This window comes from Magnolia sinica, chromosome 3, assembly GCF_029962835.1.
Source record: "Magnolia sinica isolate HGM2019 chromosome 3, MsV1, whole genome shotgun sequence".
In the NCBI taxonomy this organism is placed as follows: domain Eukaryota; kingdom Viridiplantae; phylum Streptophyta; class Magnoliopsida; order Magnoliales; family Magnoliaceae; genus Magnolia; species Magnolia sinica.
In genome coordinates, this window is record NC_080575.1 from 91,321,044 (window position 1) to 91,327,043 (window position 6,000).

Below are 6,000 nucleotides of genomic sequence, written 5' to 3' on the forward strand. Positions count from 1 at the left end.
TAGCGTGGATAAAATACGTACAATATGATGGGCCTAATATAGCCTTTTTGTCACTATTGAATGACAACCCAATTCACTGAGGCTCTAATGTGGCGAGATTTGATTGGTCCGAAGTACATGTGAGACATTGGTACTTAGACCACTTTCAACATGCTTGAAATGGCTGCATATCTCTAAGTGTAGCACATGGCATACCTCATCATGTCAAACTTCACCAAACTGGGCCTGTTTGGGACATGGGATTAGGTGGGACGATAACAATAAGGATTGGGATTATGTGGGATGGAATTGTATTTGATCATATGTGGGATTTTAGGTGGATTTTAAAATTCACTACATGTGGCCCCACATTGATGCATGTGTTTTATCTACACCGCCCTTTCATATACGCCCTTTACATGTCATTCTAGTAATACACTTGCATAAGTGACCAACATCAGTTGTGAATTTGGTCTGTTGATTACAATGTCATGGTCCATCAAATAAGGTTTTGCTTAATGTGGTGTTTTTCTTCGGGGAAGAAATTGATACCAAACATGGGAATTGCATGGCCAAAATACCATGGTATGCAATAATGATGTTAATCCCATCTAACACAATCATTGTGCAATATGGATGTACAGCGTGAATAAAACATGCCTCAATGTGGGCCCCACAAATATAGTGGATTTCAAAATCCACCAGAAATCCCACATGAGACAAAATGTAATTTCATCCCAAAAAATCATAATCCTTCTTATTATCTCCAAATGCTTAATGGAATTTGAATGAAACCAAATACAATTCTATCCCACCCAAGCCCACATATCAAACGGGACCATGTTTCTCCAGCCTCACGCTTCCGTTTGTTGTTCTAAATTGGGCCACGTAGGAGGATATATGCATCCTAACCCAGAGTCCAATGAGGCAATTTTGGGTGAGGTCAACTCTGAAAGATTGTAGACTATACTCATTTCTATTATGGGCTTAGACCTGGCCCATTTGGTCTAATTTCATACAAAAGGCTTTAGTTCGGCCTAATGATTATTCGGATAAACCCGATCTCATTTACACCCTGAAGCATAGCATATCCTTATGAAAATTTAAAGCTTAAGTGCAAGTGATAAAAGTATAATAAAATAAAATAAAAATTAAAAAAGAGGAGAAGAAAAGAAAATGTGATGAGTTGAGATATTTCGAGAATTCAACCTTGTTAAGCTAGTGATATGTGTACAAGTAGAGCCGGGCATCGAGTCGAGTCGAACTGAGTTATGGCTGACTTGACTCGATCCGATTTTGAAATAGGCCTGACCCAAACTCGATCTGACTCGATACCGAGTCCAGCATGCCAAACTTGATCCGAGTCCGATCTAGCCTGAACTGATCCGGACCAAGTCTGATTCAGTCAGAAGTATCGAGTCGGGTCGAGTTGGCACCGAGTCAGATTGAGAGATAAGGGAAGGAGAGACTGAGAGAGTGGAGAGGAGAGAGAGGAGGAGGAGGAGGAGGAGGGTGATGGCGGTGGGTGGTTGCTGGGCTTGAAAGATGAGGAGGATGAGGAAGGGAGGGAGGGAGGGAGAGAGAGAGAGAGAGAGAGAGAGAGAGAGAGAGAGAGAGGTCGGGCTTGGAAGATGGTGAGGATGAGGGAGGGAGGGAGAGAGTTTGAGATCGAGTCGAGGTAGGGTGCGGCGGGTAGGGTTAAAGGTGATAGAAATCAGGTTATATATATAGAACATTCACACACACCCAAACCTAAGTCGAGTCGGGTTTCGGATCGAGCCGAGTCTAACCGGATCAAGTTTCGGGTCGAGTCGAGTTAAGTTACTTGGAAACTCGAACTCGACTCAATTTGAGTTAGGATTGGGCAAAGCCTACTCGATTCGGACCAACTCACCCATTCGGTTCGGGTCAAGTCAGATCTGAACAAGTCGGACCAGTCGAGTTAGCCAAATTGAGTCATCCTATGCCCACCTCTATGTACAAGGCTGTTAATGCACCCGCCACCATATTGGCATGTAATCCAAGCCATCCATTAGGTGGTTCTGTTCATGTAGATAATCTCTCGCAAAAATAAATTTTTCCTATTCAAAAGGTTGGTGATGGGCCACAATGTCAAAGAATTTTTTCAACTATAAATTTGTTTTGCAAACAGTGGCCCACTTGATGGTTGGATTGGCATGATTCTTAGGCAATAACATTTAAATGGTGGCACCCATATAATGAATGGAATAGATTTCGTACCAACATGGCAAGCTGGCACATGTGGTGGTGTGTTAGTAGCCTTACAAAGGTGTGTGGGATTAGTAAAGCTCTTGAGAATATCTATTGTCTACAATGCCATGCGAGAAGTGTTTGGCCAATTTTACACCTATAATTGATTTGGAAGACAAAATTTAAAAGGATGCTCATTCACTATATTTCAATTATTTACTTTCTTCCTTAACTCTTAAGTTGAGCATCCAAATATCTTAGACACAAGTGATTAATCAATTTTAATAGATACATATGAAGAGGAGTTATTTCCCATTACTTGGTAAAGTAATGACTTGGGTGGGCCCCACCATGGTGTTTACGTGAAATTCAATCACCAATTGGGTATTATCCCCACCGGGACTTGGCTAAAGACAGACATTCCTATCAGGGGCTTTGTAGGGCCCACTGTAATGCACATGTTTATCCACACCTTCCATTTATTTTGACAAATTATTTTAGGGCATGAACAAAAAAGGAGGTAAATCGAATGCTCGAGTGGACCACACCACATGAAGCAATGGGAATTGAATTCTTATGGTTAAAAATTCCTAGGGCCCACCATGATGTTTATTTGTCATTTAACCTATTCATATGGTCATATAGACCTGGATGAAGGGAAAACATAAATATCATCTTGATTCAAAACTTCAATCACCCGCAATAAATTTTGTAGGCTTTGAATCCCTACTTATTATTGTCATGTCGTTCACTTGAGATTTCAATTTGCCTCCTTTTTAGGCTCATGCCTTAAAATGATATGTCAAAATAGATAGACGGTGTGGATAAAAAATATACATAATGGAGCAGGACTATTTATATCTACCGAGGTCTTGGTACGGGTAGTACCAATCCACGCCCTCCAAATTCACTCGACCACTAGTTGTGTTACCCCATATTAGGCCTAGGACCCAAAAAGTTTGCCCCATCCATGCTTTAGGTGGGTCACATGATTGAAAATAGTGTACATGAAACATTCACCCTCTAAGCTATTTTCCTTCATGTGGCTTACTTGAATCATGGATCGACTTAATTTTTGGGCCCTAGGCCTAAGTTTTTGTGTGACATCTAATAGTTGGATGGATTGCCTATAATCATTATGATGGGCCCGATAAAAATTAAGGATGGATGTCTCTCTTAACTTTTTCCTTTGATGGCCCATCTCCCTGACTTTTTCCTTTGATGGCCCACTTGAATTACAAGTTAGCGCCTCTGTTTTTTTTTTTTTTTGGCCATGAGCCTAACATTACACATCGAACGGTTGGAGTGTGTATCACATAACGTATAGTGGAGTCATAAAAAATCAAGGCAGGCATCCCAAAAATCTTTGTTTTTCAGGGCCCGCTCTTTATTTTTTAGGGGGCCTAATATGATGTGAGCATGAAATCCACTTAGACCGTTTGATGCATAATTGCATGTTAAGATCAAGGCAAAAAAAATAAAATAATAATTAAGCCAAATTGTGATTTTGGTGGGTCACATCAAAAGAAACAATTGGGAAAGAGACCTTTACCCTTGATTTTTACATTGCCACAGTGTAAGAAACTTAGGCCTGAGGGCGAAGCCCATTCATAATTCATATGGGCCATGCCAAGGGAAACAATTTGGAGGCAAGCGTTGCCCTATACACTATTCTAATAATCTAGTCCACCCGAATTATGGATGTTGGTGATTTTTTTCGCCATGGGCCTAAACATGGTGTGGCGGATCAGGTAGTCAGGTGGATTTCAAATAAAGACCAATGTGGGGCCCACCTAAGCGTCCAACTCTTTTTTCCAAATATCGAGTGAAGTAACTTTTTCCCTCATGTGTTTATTATTATCAATGATGTTTAAGTTGGTTGAATGTTTAACTATTGAATGCGTACTGCATCCTACCTGTAACGCCCTGATTTTCAAAACCTAAGTATACTACTCATTTTCCAAAATCCCGGGTGTTAGTCTTTAAATTTAACCCATTTTATCATTAATCAGAGTTAGCAACAATTATACGTGGAATAAACCATGCATTGAATAAAAACTTTCCATTCATAACCAAAAATCCAAATGTAGTGCCGAGGACTTATACAACCCAAATGCCAAAAGCTCATTAAACAAAGACAAAAATCTATCATATAATGGCGGAGCTCAATATGGCCACAGAGACCCCATCTAGCCCCTCAGCTATCTGATCTACACCTGCACCAACTGATATGTTTTGATAGCATCAATAGCTATCGCAGTGAATACCATTTAAGATTACACACTCATACTTCATAATCCAGTATAGATTACAAGACATGAGAAGATATATATTGAACAATGCAAAACAAAATTATGATCATATACTCAGAAATGAAGTCAATCAACATAATTTCATTATTAGAAAAATGTAGCAGCAATCACAATAAAAGTAAATATGTCCAAATAGTCAAATAATCATCATACAACCTTACATTACACCCAAAAATCATATCGTACTTGAACACTGCAAGATTGCTAGAAAATCGATAAGGGCCTGTTTGGATAATGGTATTAAGTTGTATTAAATGAGATTGCATTACTAATGCCACTTTGAAATTAGAAATGGCATGTTTGGAAGGAGTGTGAGATGGGATTAAAATTAACTTTACAAGCCTTGGAAAATGAGCCTAGTGTTGGAAAGTGTGAGATGAGATTAAAATTAACTTTGTAGGCCTTGGAAAATAAGCCTTATGTTGGAAAGTGTGAGATGAGATTACTAATTCCACGGATGATGGATTTTTGTTTCATCCAGGTTCAATCTAAATGCAATTTGAAAGTAAATCCTGGGATTTATTTTTTAATGTATATATTCCAAGCATAGTATTAAAAAACAATGGATACACCCAATCCAGGGACAACCTTACACATGCATTTATTGTAACTTTTATAATTCCATCCACCTTAATCTCACCTAATGGCCAAACAGGCCCTAAGCGAACTCCAGCTCCACTTGGAAATCACAATACGACTAAATTCCACAAGATAAATAGAAAATCAACATTCAAATATCTACACCATCTGAAAATCATACCGTATGTGAACACCGCAAGATGACTAGAAAATCGATAAGTGAACTTCAGCTCCACCCAGAAATCACAATACGACTAAACACTGCAAGATGACTAGAAAACAACATTCAAACATTTATTTAACCCGAAAATCATATTGTATGTGAACATTGCAAGATGGCTAGAAAATTGATAACCGAACTTCAACTCCACCCGAAAATCACAATACGATTGAACACTGCAAGATGAAGAGAAAATCAACATTCAAGCCTCTACTTCACCCGAAAAATCATATCGTATGTGAACACTGCAAGATGGGTAGAAAAATCGATAAGTGAACTGCAGCTCCACCTGGAAATCACAATATGATTGAACACCGCAAAATAAAGAGAAAATCAACATTCAAACATCTACTTTATCCAAAAATCATATCGTAGGTGAACACCGTAAGATGACTATAAAATCGATAAGTGAACTTCAACTCCACCCGGAAATCATACGACTGAACATCGCAATATGAAGAGAAAATCAATATTCAAACATATACTTGACCCAGAAATCATATCGTATTTGAATATCGCAAGATGATTAAAAAATCGATAAGTGGACTTCAACTCCACCCAAAAATTACAATACGACTGAACACTATAAGATGAAGAGAAAATCAATATTCAAACATCTACTTCACCCGAAAATCATATCGTATGTGAACACCACAAGATGGTTAGAAAATCGATAAATAGACTTCAGCTCCACCAAGA